The sequence below is a fragment of the Maniola hyperantus genome, chromosome 13 (assembly GCF_902806685.2).
Source record: "Maniola hyperantus chromosome 13, iAphHyp1.2, whole genome shotgun sequence".
Lineage (NCBI taxonomy): Eukaryota > Metazoa > Arthropoda > Insecta > Lepidoptera > Nymphalidae > Maniola > Maniola hyperantus.
In genome coordinates, this window is record NC_048548.1 from 10636193 (window position 1) to 10653055 (window position 16863).

General features: G+C 36.6%; 1 long non-coding RNA gene across 1 annotated transcript in view; it reads left to right on the plus strand.

Moving 5' to 3' along the window:
• Nucleotides 1-16863, plus strand: part of LOC138403172 (uncharacterized) — a 92184-nt gene that overhangs the window by 24385 nt on the left and 50936 nt on the right. Inside the window, exon 2 of the long non-coding RNA XR_011237470.1 lies at nucleotides 16118-16144. This is a non-coding gene — a long non-coding RNA (uncharacterized lncRNA). The remainder of the gene's footprint in view (nucleotides 1-16117; nucleotides 16145-16863) is intronic.

Here is a 16863-nt window from a genome sequence, read left to right on the forward strand (position 1 = left end):
TTTCTTTTAAAACGGTTTAAACACGCCTGCCCCCTTTTGATCCCGGAAATAGCTTGTCACTTTATTTTTATATTATTACTAAGGCTAAAATCTGAAGGGTACTTCTTGACTTTGCTCAGACATAATATGATAGAATTATAACGAAAGAGTTAGTCTAAGTCAAAGTACGCTCTATAAATTCAACACATTTAAATATACCTAGTATATAAATTATAGATTGACCAGGTAGTTTCACCATGAACGAAAGATTTAAAAAAAAACTCGCGAATCCATTTTCTTTAGGCTGGCCGATCTAGTTTACCACTCACACATACCTCTGACATTACTGTACCTATTTACCAAGCACCTGCTTAAAATTTCCTACTAGCTATCGGCCTATTGCATTTGGTTTTTGCGTACAGATTAGAACTTGGAAGCCGGTTGGATTCCGACACGCGGTGATAAAAGCTCTAATGGAAATAGCTTGACTTGTTTACATGTCCTAGCTTATGTGATATCGGCAATATCTGAAGATTAAATTAAGATTTCCATCATTATTGGACGGAGGTTTGCGTCTGTTGGTAGTGATAAAGTTATTGATATAAAGATTGCGATCTGATAGGGTTTCTCTAATGTTTGCATTTATGTTAATCCATATTATAGATTGCTTCTTATCGATAGATTGGATATATTTATAGCTTCAAGGTCAAAACTACTATACCTGATATTCGTTCTTCGCTAAAAAAGTAGGTAGGTATAGTACGCGACAGCTCGAGATGCCTATCGGGGTGAGGATGCCGGTGTGCCCGCACAGCATCCGCGCTAACCCGGTGCGGGATAGCAGGGGTGACGTGCGGGTGTGCGTGGAGTCCCCCCGCCTCATACCCCGATTGCCACCTCGACCTATCGCGTTAGTTAAAGTTTAAAAATGATAATAAACCAAATGTAATCTATATTTACTTATACGATTATTATAAAGAGAAAATATTTGTTTTCTTGTTTGTTTGTAATCAATAAACTCTAAAACACTGAACCGATTTTGATAATTCTTTCTAAAGCTACTCTATCTTCTGTCGCGGGCGAAGTCGTGGTTTTGACTAAATTAAGACAAGAACTGGTGTTCCATAAATTAATGAATAATTAATACATTGGCCACCATAAATAGAACTCTTTTTATGACTACACAAATATGGATGGACTACGACTTGTTTGACTAGACAACACATACTAGTCATATAGTAGGCAGTTAGTACCTGGGCTTAAATTAGAATCTATTTATAAACTACTAGATGATGCCCAGCATGCGTTGCAATGCCACTTTGTATGAGCGACTCGCGCGCCACCTTTTGTACTTTGATGGTCCTACTAAAACAGAAACTTCAACGCAATCACATGCAAGCCCCAAGAATACCTATACAGTACGAGCAGAGTACGAGGCCGAATGTAATGTACATCGACCTTTAGAAGAGATAGCAAAATTTGTAGAGCACTATCTCTGTCGTTTTTCAACACAAGTCTATTTAATGAAAATATTACAATAAAACTTATCTCTGTCGTTGAGACCGACAAAACGTCATATGAGTGGTATGAGAAGGGTATGAGTGACCGAGACAACGCTCTACAAAGCCGAAATATCATACTAAACGCCGATGTGTATTACTTTCGGCCGCGTACTGTAGGTACCTACCTATAGTTTCATCGCAATCGGATGAACTAAGTATAGGAGCGCAAACGGGAAAACAAACAAAGTTTCATGTTAGTTTCCTAGATACCTAGATAGTACCTAGATCGTTTCAGTAACGAAGAAGATGGCAGTAAAATTAAGATTTTGGAAAAATATACATGCATTGTGGCATTACATGCATTAAGGCATTCTCACGACATTTTCAAAAACCGTGCAAAAACCTAAACCTAAGTGGACTAAGACATGGGTCATCTACTATTTAGTAGGTACAGAGATAGCTTGTATCTCGTAGGCGAATATAGGCAACTTTTTATTCCGGAAAATCAAAGAGCTCCGTCGGGATTCTTGAATAACTAATTATTTGGTCTCTTCAAACGCACTGTTATAATTAATAACTATTTTTAATTAATCTGTTAAACAAAATTGTAATTTTTTTTGGCCTTATTTTAAGTCTGATATTATGTAAATTTATATTACCTATCTGTAACGCTGTTGATTACAAATAAATGAATAATTACCTACTAGGTAGGTTCCCAGCAAGTTATAATTTCTAAGTTGGTTTGGGTCTAGTCTGGTGGAAGGCTTCAAACCTAGCTATAAAATGTTGCACCATTTCGTTTTGACGTACATTTTTAGACTTCTTTTGTTCTTTTCATACCTATTGTTATAATTTAATGCACACCTAAGTACATATATTTAATTTATGTATTACGTACATTTTCAAAAGAAAGTAAGGTTAGATTAGAAATTCTGATTTATGTAGTTCCATTAACAGTAAATACAGCATTATGCCACTGACGACTGTATATTAGTGGTAACTACGTATTATAGATTCTGAGCTTAGAGAGTAATTCTCTAATTTTCTACACGTTCAATATTATTCGCTTTAGTTTAATACTACTAAGCCTCAATAGTTGTAGGAGGGGATGATACAAAAAGATTAGTGTGCAGGTACTCCTAGCCAATTCGTATGAGGAAGGAAATGGGCCTTATCGTATTATTATTCTCTAGTAGGTTTATTGCACAAACGTCATACAACCGTTAGGTAAGTAGGTACAAGGTACAGTACAATATATTTAGGTACAGACACTTAGCGATTAATGGAAGGAAAAGTTAAAACCCCCAATAAAGAACACGACCCAAAACGAGATTCAAAAGAAGAAAATGAAACCAATCTTTGTGTCCAATATGTTAAATTACTTAAACGTTTTTCCATGCAAAGTTTTCAGATTTGTAATGCTCTATTGGTCGAGATTTCATGCAAAAAGTTATATCCGAGCCTTCACAGCTGTCAGCGGTTTCATTAGCTTGTTGAATTTAACGTCTATCGTGATGACGTGTCAGTATAACATGTTACAAAACAAACAAGCTGTCACATTTCAGCGATCTGAAAACATGCGCACATGTTCATACTAGCACCTAGTATATGATTAATTTAAATTGTTAATTTTCACTACAGCTAAGGCCCGAGTGTCCGCTTTAGTCGAGCGTTAAGCGGGGCGGTGCGTGCAGCGTTCGTCTCGGATAAAATTATTACGTCATTTAAAAATAACCTGATTTGTCTATTGAACGCGGCTCCACTCTGAGTCAATAAAAGTGCATCTTACTACTATGCATCACACGATAAATCGTTAAGCTGTGATAATATGTAACCGCAACGTTCTGAAACTTCAACGCGTTTTAGAAAGTGTCACTACTGTACGTCAATGTTAGGTAAAATAACTCTGAGCTTGAGTCTGGTTGCAGACCTTATAGTTGGTGATTTAAAGATCTACTTGGGGCAAGAAGGAGTAACAGTGACGGCGTCTATCCTGTCACTCTATTATGATTCGGCAGCCAAACTTATTGTAGAAAAGTACAGTTCCCATACGCAAACATATTCCATCCACTGTAGTCCAGAGGTTTTTTTACCTGATGGCATTACCTACTGTATGAAGGCATTTATACTGTGAAACGCGTAGGTGCCCACGCTTCTGTTGTCGCATACCATTGCGGTTACAATACACTGTGTGACGTACTTCATTAACCTCACATAATATGGTTGTCTTTGTATTACAAATTATAGTTGAGTTGCCGGGCTTTTGCCGTCACGCGTTCTGTTTATCCAAGAGCGAACCATGCAAGCAAGTGATGTCAATATCAATTTGAAATCGCTTAGCAAAAACCTGTATTCTATAGACAGGTATATGCTCGTTAATTTAACTTCGCTTCTGTGTTTTTTTGCGTTTAGTGGTTAAGTGCACGCGTTTTTATAAAAGACGAGACGATGTCGATTATGACGTGATCGACGCTACGTTATCGGTATTTTGCGCTATACTCTTTAGACCTGTCTTACGCTGCAATACCTTCTATGCATCTTCATGCAATGATTTTCTGTCAATACGCGTATAAGTATAGTACTTATACAATATTTAAAACACGGTGTCATTTAAAACAAGGACTCCTCTTAGCATTTGCAGTAACTTTAAACCTCAAAAGATTTTGCTAAAAAAATGCCGAGCTCCTATGGGTTTTGAGGTCCTTTAACACATATTCTGTTTTATTTAAGTAAGTAGGTACTACCTGCTAGCTCTTTTGTGCAACTTATTTTTCGTGGATTTTTCAAACACCTGTTTAGATTTTCTAACTGAAAATGCTTTCTTAGTTGAAGTGGAAACCTACATGCAAATCTTAAGTTTTTAGACCAATCGGTTTGATCTGTACATTGATATTCTAGTCAGTTTCATTTTTTATATTTATTCATGTTAATAATTAATAAGAGGTACATTTTATGTTATAAGCCAAATGATTTAGATTTCCGATATTTCCAGCTCTGTGAGTTTCGTTTAGTCATTAAAATAGCATTCTTTTTCCTTTATGATTTCAAATGAGCCGCGCATTTTAATCACACGCACAAGGCATCGTGTAGTTACCTCCTATATTTTGCTAGCGTCATTTTTGTCGTCCGGTATACAAACATATGCAGTACGCGGCGGAAAATAATATACATCGACCTTAAAGAGAGCGGTTTCGTAGAGCGTTGTCTCTGTCGTTGAGATTGACAAATCGTCACATAGGTATGAATGAAAGAGACAACGCTCTACAAAGCCGAATTCTTTTTCGGAAGCTCAATTTACCGCTTAATTGGAGGGGAAAGGGGAATATTAGTCAGCAATTTGGCTAATATTCTTTTAAAAAAAAAAGTTTTCTGCCGCGTACCTACTGTAGATTAACGGTATACTACATTTGCATTGCGTTTGACCATCTTCGCAGCAATTTGGCGTATTCAACCAGCTTAGTCTTTATTTTGTCGGCTATAATTTTATTGTTTATACAGATGCAAACAACGACTGTGTTAATATTTGCATGTCACTTCATAAACCGCACTGTTGTTTGTCATTTTTAGGTTCCGTACCTCAAAAGGAAAACCGGAATCCTTATAGGATCACTTTGTTGTCTTTCTGTCTGTCTGTCTGTCAAGAAACCTACAGGGTACTTCCCGTTGATCTAGAATCATGAAACTTGGCAGGTAGGTAGGTCTTATAGCAGACATTAGGGGAAAAATCTGAAAACCGTGAATTTGTGGTTACATCACACAAAAAAATTAAATTGTGGCTTCAAAAAGTATTTTCAAAGTAAGATAACTATATCAAGTGGGGTATCATATGAAAGGGCTTTATCTGTGCATCATAAAACAGATTTTTATTTATTTTTATGCATCATAGTTTTTGAATTATCGTGAAAAATGTCGAAAAAATACGACTGTAGTACGGAACCTTCAGTGCGCGAACCTGACTCGCACTTGGGCGTTTTTTTTTATGGTTAAAAGCGGGTGATTTTTTTTTCAGTGCAAGTGGTACGACGCTAGTGTTTACGATTGATTAGGTAAACATTTCTCAGAAAATTAAACAGAAAAATTTATTTGGAATTCTAACCACTTACGTTCAAAGCAAAGTCGTGAAACATGATTTAAAAAAGTTTAATATTACAAGAGATTGTCAAAGTTCAAAATGGCTCAAACTTGGTAGGTACCTGTTGAAGATGTTATTTTTTACAAAAACGTTTTTCGCCTAGCGGGTAATATTAATAATTATAATACCTATCTAATTAGTACCCTTATTATAAATGCGAAAGTGTGTTTCTTTGTTGGTTTATTGGTTAGTTGTTTGTTGGTTTGTACTGTCTCGGTCGTTGAAACCGACAAAGCGTCATAGGTATGAGTGACAGAGACAACGCTCTACAAAGATGAAATGTCATTCTAAATGCCGATGGTCATTACTTTCGGCCGCGTAACAGGTAGGTGTTTTAATTTTGGCTGCAAATTTGGAAACACACGCCACTTCGTTGTAAAAATATGATGATGGTTGTATTAACATTTTATAACTATGAATTTTTCATATGTATTGTAATACTTTTAGGTATACAAATTAGCACTTCAATCTATCTTGACTGCAATCTCATCTGGTAGTAAGTGATGATGTAATCTAAGATGGATGCGGGCTAAGCTGGATGGGGTATGGCAGTTTTTATTAACCACCCCCTTTGGTTTCTACACGGCATCGTACCGGAACACTCTATCGCTTGGCGGTTCGGCTTTGCTGGTAGGTAGGGTGGTAAATAGCCACGGCCGAAACCTCCCACCAGTCCAAACCAGAAATTTGGAAATTGTTAAATTCCAAACCCCTGCCGGGAATCGAACCCGGGACCTTCCAAACAAGACCACAGCGCTTATCACTGCGCCAGGGAGGTCATCAAAATAATATGATAGTTGGGATGATGCAGTCTAATGTGGAGCGCCCTTTTCTAAAAGGTGCCTATTCACTCTTGATTTGTGGGGTTCGGCCTACCTAATAAAGTGACAGATTAGTAGAATAGCCCCTGGCAAAGGTAGGTTCGGTAGCACGGCGCTTCTCTTTGGTAATAATTAAGCCCATCCATTTCCTTTGTTAACGAGTTATTGCCTGAAGAAATGTTATGTCCAATTAAGAACCTATTAGTGAGTTAGTCCCGAACTAATGAGTGACGTGATTGACTGTCTTCCTTTAAAGCCTTACAGAGAGATGAATCGAAGGAAATTCTGCTGCTTTCTGTTAATGATCCTGATCCTAAAACAAAAGATTATTTAGAATTTATTTATTGGCAGGGCAGCAAAAATGGTCTCCAAACAAAAACTTAAACTTAAACAAAAAACTTTAAACTAACGTTAAACACGTTCGTTTGAATGGACTAAGACACTAACTAAACAGTTTTAACGTTTGTTTAAACCGTGTCTAAATTTTTTGTGGTTAAGGATAGAATAGGACATCCTAATCCTCATTAAAATCATAAATGCGAAAGTATGGTTGTCTGTTACCTTTATACGGCTAACTTGTATGCTGAAAATACTCTGAAAAAAATATTTTATAGGCCCACGAGAAAATACTTTACTTCTGTTATCTAGCCCCGTGATTGTGTAAGAAAAACGTATTCATCGTTATCGTAATCGTCAACCAATTCTGCCATTCGCTGTTTACATTATTTCACAGCCAATCAAAGGGCAGATTTTGTTGACGATTACGATAACGAGGAAATCATTATTCTTACACAATTAGGGGCTGGTCATTGTTCTGACAGGACCACTTATGTTAGATTAAGACAGAAGGGCTAAGCTATTCCTTCTTATTTTTACATAACCTTTGCAACGTAAACCATGTACCATACAAGGCGCAAATCACAAATCAAAGGAAGGACTAAGGATAATCAGGTTGCTAGTTTATAATACTTGTATGCCTATGTATGGTCATAGACACTTGTTATAGAAGAACGCTGCGGATAATAACGCAATAGATAAGTTGATAGATCTGGTATACGCGTTGATGTCTAAGATACGTCACCCTTTTACTTTTAATGAGGTTTAAAAGTTTGTTTTTCCATGTTTTTTACGATTTACGAATAAGATTAAAACATGCCTCAACGATGAGTTATAAGTGTTATAACTGAAAGAAATAGTACCTCGGTATAGTAGAATTTAAAACAGACATGACAGACAGACAGATAGACAACGAAGTGACCCTTAGGCATAGATAGGATCATTTCGTTGTCTATTTGTCTGTCGTGTCTGTCAAGAAACCTTTAGGGTACTTCCCGTTGACCTACAATCATAAGATTTGGCAGGTAGGTAGGTCTTATAGCACACGTAAAGAAAAAAATCCAAAAACCGTGAATTTGTGGTTACATCACAAAAAAAATTAAAATGTCTTCAATCTTCATGAACAATTAATTAGTGTTTTTAACTTTCAAAGTAAGATTACTATACCAAGTAGGGTATTACATGATAGTTAATTAGTTTTTGATTTATCGTACAAAACGTCGAAAAAATACAACTGTAATACGGAACCCTCGGTGCGCGGGTCTGACTTGCACTTGGCCGGTTTTTTATTAAATTTGTTTTAAATAAACGACTATATTAAGACCATCATTCATATTGTATTAGTGATATTGCTCGATAAACATACAAGTATAGCAACGACCATAAATACTTAGTGGTTGATTGATAGTATACTTGTAATTTGCCGCACAGTCATTTATTTAATAAACTTGACCGCCACTGAGAACCACGTATCATGCATGCAGAAATTGTTTTATAAATCATGTAGGTAATCCTTAGGTAATCAGATTACCACGAATGTTCTGAAGGTATGCGAATTAGAGGAGCTGATAACTTTCAAAGATCTCTTGTGTTATCTAGGAATATTTGTGTACTGAAGTACTTTAGCTTGTGAAAGCAGGTTCGATGATTTCTGGCCTTGCTTCAGAGAATCCCGCTTCCCCGCGCATGAGTTTATGAGTAACTAGCGACCTGACCTAGTTTCCGGGTAGAGCTAGCTAATTTTCATAGGGATCTCTAATTTTTTGAAATAAAATGTCAATTAGGAATTAACGCTTTCTACTGGTGAAAACCGTGGTAGCCTAGTGGATCAAGCCGTGGTAGCCTAGTGGTTAGAACGTCCACCTTTCAATCGGAGGTCGGGGGTTCGATCCCGGGCACGCACCTCTAAATTTTCGGAGTTATGTGCGTTTTTAAGTAATTAAAATATCACTTGCTTTAATGGTGAAGGAAAACATCGTGAGGAAACCTGCATGCCTGAGAGTTCTCCATAATGTTCTCAAAGGTGTGTAAAGTCTATGTCTATGTCAGCGTGGTAGACTATGACCAAAACCCTTCTCACTCTGCGAGGAGACCCGTGCTCTGTATTGAGCCGGCGATGGGTTGATCATGATGACTGGTGAAAGTTGGAACTTATACCTACCTATGTGTACAAAAAAAATCCTTTCTGGATTCCGAATCAATGGACGTATAGATTCACTTATTAATACGAAAGTATTTTGTTAAAGTTAATTTGAATAAAAAAAGTTCTATTCAAATACTATTTAGAATATAGTAGGTAGGTACCTTCCTACTTGCTTTTGTAGAAGTCACACGTCTTTGAAATCTAGTTTTCTAAAGACAATTAAAACTAATGTAGCCTATCCCTTATAGGTTGTTTCTAAAAACTGCGTGTCCATGTAATTGTGTGGGTAATAGAGCCTCCAGGCTATACTCGCTAGAACATTTTTTAATAGCGGCATCTACACGGCTCTAGGAGTTGGCGCTATTAATAATAATATGCTTGTTACACTGTTGCATGTAAGGAGAATAATAATAATAATATTTTTTTTTTTTTTTTTTTAATAGATATAGCGAGCAAGCGAGCAGGCGGGTCACCTGATGTTAAGTGATTACCGCCGCCCATGAACATTTGCAGCACCAGAGGAGCCGCCGATGCGTTGCCGGCCTTTTAGGAATTTGTTGGTCCGCCCCTTGAATAACCCCATGTTATAATCTAGTGGGAACACCGCCGATGGGAGTTGGTTCCACAGTTTGCACGTATATGCAATAATTGAGAATGTAATTTGTCATTTTTCGTTTATGTAGCTTTCTCAACCTAACGACGATTAATTTTGACGAAATGCTATGATAGATACTATGACTTCATCATGAATCATGATCCATCCCATCTAGTAGGTTTCTACGTGATACCGTGTCGTTACGGTCGAACAGAGCCAATAAAATCCCAAAGAAAAAATACGACTGTGGTACGGAAATCAAAATGGGAACTAAAATGCTATTATGATGAATAGTACTAGTAACTAGTACCATCATCTTCATCATTATCATGATCAACCCACCGTCGGCCCACTACTGAGTACGGGCCTCTCAGAATAAGAAGGGTTTGGCCGTAGTCTACCACGCGCTGGCTAAGTGCGGATTGAAAGACTTCACTTATGTTGATAACTCTCAGCCATACAGGTTTCCTCAATGACTGACAATATTTTTGAGTTTCATACATGCCTATCTTCTTTTATGTAAATACTTAAAGATGCAATTGTTTAATTCTTTAAAACCTAATGTAGTCGCAGGGAGGAAAATATGATAAAACCAATTTACAACAAACAAAATACAATGCCGTTACGAATCTTCAACATTGACAATGGATTTACAATGCATAAAATTTGGCATTGGATCTGCTTGCAACTTCCTGGTGTCTACCTTTGGCGAGAAGAATAGCCGTGTATAATATTTATAAATAGCGCCTCCAGCTTGACATTTTTATAGCTTTTAATTTTTTTTTTATTACACGGGCTTGCGCTTGACTGCTACACACCAAATAGCAGAAGAAAATAAATGGCGCCCCTTTCGTGTCATTGTCATAGCTTCCAAAGTTTTCAAGTTTTCAAAGTTTTTTTCTTTTTAACTAAAATATAATATACATATAGGCTTACGCTTGATTGCAGTTACACCAAATATTAGGTGAAAAAATAGAGCCCCTGGCGGGTTATTTTTATGGTTTCCAAAGTCAAAAAGTACGTAGACTTGCACTTGACTGTAATCACACCAAAACACTGTATAAGAAAATCAATTGCGCTCCTAGCGGGTCATTTTCATAGCTTCTAAAGTTTTCATTTTTGTTTAACTCATGAGCTTGCGCTTGACTGCAATCATACCAAGAGTGATGATGCAGCTTACCAAAGCGGAGTGTACCTGCATAGAAGATGCCTTTTAACTCATCTTTTACCATACAGTGAATCAGTATACTTCTTACAAAAAAATAAGGACCAATGTTATAGCTTCTATCTACCCTTCTTAATAATTTAATAAGTAAGTACTACATTTTCTGAGATGTAGAATTTAAATACCAAAAGTTTTGACTAGCCACGAAGTTTCCAAGAATTTTTAGTTGATCATTATTGTTGTGATAGTCTAGTGGTTAGGTCGTCTGCCTTCTAATCGGAGGTCAGGAGTTCAATCCTGGGCACGCACCTCTAACTTTTCGGGGTTATGTGCGTTTTAATATATTAAATATCACTTGCTTTATCGGTGAACGAAAACATCGTGAGGATACCTGCATACCTGAGAGTTCTCCATAATGTTCTCAAAGATGTGTGAAGTCTACCAATCCGCACATGGCCAGCGTGGTAAACTATGCCCAAAACCCTTCTCACTCTGAGAGGAGACCCGTGCTCTGCAATGAGCCGGCGGCGATGGGTTGATCATGATGATGATGGTTATTGATTGTATCATTATTGTTTTATAAACTCTCCCAATATGAGCATTTAACTGAATCCGTGCACAAAAGTTATATTTTATAGTTAACGTGACCTACAGTTTCCGTATTAGTAATTAATTATTAATTAAAGCCGTAACCTGTTAATTACTTAATTTGAAGTGCAGTATGATTTACTCAATGCGTGTGCAAAATTAAATACTTATTGATATTTATTTCCTTATGTCTGTAGAGTTATATATAACTCCTTTAAAACCTATAAAAATGTGTTGTATAGAATTTTCAGTTAAAATTTAACATTGAAACTTATTATTATACTGAGTTTGTTGTGGGCTCTTCTCAGACCTGGGCGCGTTTGGAACCCTTGTAGCTTTAGTTTTAAGTTCGCGTAAAAATTATCACCACTATATCATCATCTTACAAATGCAAACCGACTATCAAAAAGCGTATTTTTTTACCTACTTTGAATAAACGTTTTGACTTTTGACTTTATTAATCTCTGTGTAGGTACTGCTGCGTAATAGACGGGTCATTCTGAATGAAAAATTTTGCGGGCTGCTTACTAATCTATATATATAAAATTCAAAGTCCTGACTGACTGACTGACTGACTGATCTATCAATGCACAACTCAAACTACTGGACAGATCACGCTGAAATTCGGCATGCAGATAGCTATTATAACGTAGGCGTCCGCTAAGAAAGGATTCTTCAAAATGCAACCCCTAAAGGGGTAAAATAGGGGTTTGAAGTTTGTAGGAAAGTCTGTCAGTTTTGAAGTGTCTATAAAGAAATGACATATTTTGTTAAAGCTCAAAGTCACTCAGCGGGTTATGGAGAGTGTCTCTCCGTGATTAAATCAGAAATGAGATTAAATTATCGAATGTGTACCTACCTAATCAATGAAATTTTCAGACTTTCACCTGCCGTAAACCTGAATAATTATTAAGCTATAATATTATGTGAAATTATTTTATAACTAAAATAATCTCCGAGGGTGAAAGCCTTGACTCAGCTTTAGGACTTTAATAGGCTGTAACTTATTACATTACTTATTTATACTATTCCGACTTCACTCACTGAAGTAACTCTCATATTGCAGCATGCTACTAAATCAAATGTACACTACCGTGAGAGTACTTTCACTTGTGCGATCCACCGGACACATCACTCAGATGCGTTGTAAACAGTTTTTCATGAGGCCGCTTGCTATTTTTAACACTAGAAATTATAACTCCTTGCTATGATTAATGCAACTTATTTAATGTTAATAACTTCCTGTGACTTCACAGATTTATCTTCATACTCATACGTGTTATGAAATCGTGTGTGAATTGCCGGTTCATATGCATCCAATTATAATTACTTTGTAATGTAGAATTCACACCACACCGTACTTATACATACATATTATATTTTTACTATATAATTACCTATATTTTTAACCAACTTAGATATTTCAAAAAAAGGAGGAGGTTCTTAATTCGATGGTATGTTTATTTGTTGTTATATGTGTGTTGATTTATTAATACTAAATAATTCACACGACTTCATCCACGTAGATATAAACCACGTAGGTTGATAAAAATCCCGTGGAAACTATTTTATTTCTCTAGATAAAAAGTAGACTAATGCCAGACTAAGACCAGATTTTTAACAATGTCCATTACTGAGACGATTCGATTGCGTGATTAAAGGATAAACCAACAAAAACACACATTTATAATATTGGTAGATTTAATTTAATTAAAAATAGATTAAATGTAAATTATAATATAAGTTATAAATTTAACTTTGCTATTTTCACAATACAACCATGTGATAAATGAAAGTAATAAAGTCCCATAAAATTTATGACTCTATAGGAAAATATTTTGTGTCTATCTAATAGCGTTATAAAATTGACATGTAGGTATCTAATAAATGTCTTCAAGTGCAATCATTATAACACCATTAAAATCTTGTTGCATACTATTTACTACTCTTACCAATTTCACGATCAATTTCATTTTCTTTATTACGTAAATAAAAAACGACATACCGCCGTTGGACGTAACATGACGTATCGTACCTATTATGTGGCTGACGATCGGTTTATAATTTTTTCTATTGAGTCAATTTAGTTATTAAAGTAATTGATAGTGTTTGGGAGATAGCGCTGCTGACATTGTTACGCAACGTGTTAATGGGAATAAGACAACCTCATTGAAGGTAAAAGAGAATATTTTATAACAGCGGTAGTTCACTAATAAAGTATAACGGCATATAATGAATAAGTACCTATTAGTAAGTAAGAAAGTGGAATTTTTAAAAATCCTTTCTTATCGGATGTCTACGTCATACTAGCCATATTCATGCCAAATTTTAGTCCTATCCGTCCAGTAGTTTGAGCTGTGTGTTGATACATCAGTCAGTCAGTCACCTTTTTTCCTTTTATATATTTAGATTAGCGGATACCCAGCATGTGCCACTACGCTGAAAAAACAACCCCAAAATCATTTTATATTTATTTCTATCTATTTATTATTACAATAAAACTTAAAGCTAGCCTTATCTAATTACTATATAAATCATGCGCGTGGAATGGTGCCAAGAATACTGGCTGCATTTCCGCGCTGGACAGCCAGGCTGATCCGTTGCGCAAAAAATGAGCCAGCCTTTCTGTCACCAGATGAGGCTATTAATCGCGGTGAAATGTCTCGTAAAATTTTTTTAGCACTAAGACTCCATGGCCCCAGGGTCTCCACGGCAAACGGCACAAAAATGTAACTCTCTATAAGAGAGGCATACTTGCGCCGCTTGCCGTTTTCAGCTGTTTCTGCTGCGGCTCCCGGTCTTGATGCTGTCTTCCTGATATGACACGGGGCCAATGTGTCAACGCAAGTTGCGTCCCACATTAGCGCCCGTCCCCGTTCCCAGGGAACCAGCGTCAATCCATTTATTACATTATTGTCTTTCTATTTAAACTGGTTTGGGGCACATCAGTTCAATAGTTTCAAAGTCTACAACGGACAATTACTGTAGAAACATTTTTTGTGTTAGAACTTATTAAACTTACACAGACTCCAGTGTAGGTATTTACAGACTACAATGTAACATTGTCAGGACCGGCTGCAGAAAAAATATTAAACAGTGGAAAACTTGGATTTGCCTTTGCAGACTAGAGTAATTCTAGACTTGAGGCGACATTTTAATGTTGCTCTATAATATCGGATACGCATCAAGCGTTGCCAGTAATTGCGGTGCGCTTCCAATTTGTTGATTTTCTTTACACTACGCGACAAAATTAGGAACGGAAAGGCTTTTGACTTGTGACGATATTGACATGTATTTTTATTTTATAATAATTTTAACCATAACTCAAAATAAACTTTACTTAAAATACCTACTACATTTTTATTATTAAAGACACTTTCAAGTCGTCAAAATTCCATCCAGTTATCCAATTGTAATTAAATCAACAGCTAGTTCAAAATGTTATGCTTGCCAGTAAAGACCAGCAGAAAGAAAACTTGATGGTTAGCTATCATTTATTTTCAAACCTTAATTTTCATGAAGATATTATAATACATGTATAATAAAAAACCATAAGGGTTGTAAGGGTAATCAGAATATCAGCTTTTTCAATTTAATTTATAGTCATTCCATCTATCCATGTCGATATCGTATCGTTGTCGTGAGTTTTGAAACGGGAATTAGGACTTTTTTTTAATGTAATTAACTTTCGATTCTAGGCTTTCTCGGAATATTGTTTTCTTTTATTTGGATAATATTTTCTACAATGTCTGCGCTAGGAGAAGTAGAATTTCAGATATGAACTAAACCGTGAAATGCAATTTATTTTGAATGGTTGGCGTATTGCAATAATTGTGTACAATTGCAATATTGATTGATCTCATCAGTATATCACAATAGTTCGATTTAGTCTAAGTTTCAACTTCTTAACTAGAAATTCGTAAAATACTACTTGCGAATGATTTACTGGTACACAATAAATATATTATCACTCCGGTTTTCGCTTAAAAAAATTACGTTCTTTTTTAAGTATATATGTATTCATCATCATCATCATGATCAACCCATCACCGGCTCACGACATAGCGCGGGTCTCCTCTCAGAGTGAGAAGGGTTTTGGCCATAGTCTACCACGCTGGCCATGTGCGGATTGGTAGACTTCACACACCTTTGAGAACATTATGGAGAACTCTCAGGCATGCAGGTTTCCTCACGATGTTTTCCTTCTCCGTTAAAGCAAGTGATATTTAATTAATTAAAACGCACATAATTCCGAAAAGTTAGAGGTGCGTGCCTGGGATCGAACCCCCGACCTCCGGACGGAAGGCGGACGTCCTAACCACTAGGCTATCACTGCTTGTGATATATGTATTAAGAGGCATAATATCTCGAGAAAAATTTGGAAGAAACAGTTCTATAAGAATGGAATAGTTTATTGGTGTCATCCACATGCTCTGTAGCAGTAAGCCTTCTAACAAAACGACGTCACTGGCAGTTGTCAAAATATTTTTGAAGCAGGTAGTCCTTAAGTAGCCCTATTTTTCGTCACCCAGTTCCCTCACTCTAGTTCACTATGGTATAAATCTTAGCCCTATTTTTTCGTTAAGTTTTGTTTTCTCTATTCTGGTAATTTTTTTGTTGCAGTGGTATCCGCTGTGGTTTTAGTAAGTACCTCCCACTTAGTAGGTACCCGAGTTCGATTTCTGGCGGTATAAAATGTATACTTTATTTATACAAAATTTATAACGTTAACTAACAATTTAATCATTCACCATTAGGTATGTAAATTAACTTAAAACGGGCGTTCCCATTCCCTGCCTCAAAATGATTTGGTTTGCAGTAAAAAGGCTATTGTTAAGTGTTGTTATCTGTTTCAGATTGGGCGATAAACTGCGGCGCGAGGCGTGAGTACTTTAACACTTTACCTACTTACCGAATACTTGCGGCGGCGTAGACTAACGACAAAGCATGCTTACTGGCCTTCATCATCATCATTACAGTGCGACAAGGCTCTTTTAGCACTTGAATGACATTGATAGGGGGGTGCTGTTGGAGAACAAAGGCTAAGACTATTCAAACAAGAACAAAGAGGACACTTGACGGCAACGATAGTTCCGATTTTTGCCACGCGCCAAGATAGCCTTGTCGCACTTTATTATCAACCGATAGACGCCCACTGGACTATAATAGGTCTCTTGTTGGGACTTTTTTAAAATCTTTATTTACAGAGATTATTTGCTTGGCGAATATCCCTCTCCATATATCTACAAAAGGAAATTACTATACTAAGTACATCTAGGTAATTTAAATACTGCTTAATTAATATAAAGAAAAGAAGGTGTAGGATTGGCATCCCACACGCTAAGGTCTTGCGCCGTCTGGCTCCTTGCGACTCGTTTGATGTCGTCTGCCCACCAGTGGGGGATCTTCCAACGCTGCGCTTTCCGAGATCGCCATTCTAGCACCTAATTGTAACCCCAACACAGAGTAGGGATATCTATTCATATGACACCAACTTAGGTATATCGGTTTTTCTCTGGTTACTCTTATTACTCTAGTTCTCCTACAAATCTTCTCATTTCTGAATTGATCATGTAAACTCCAAGCATAGGTCTATTCATCG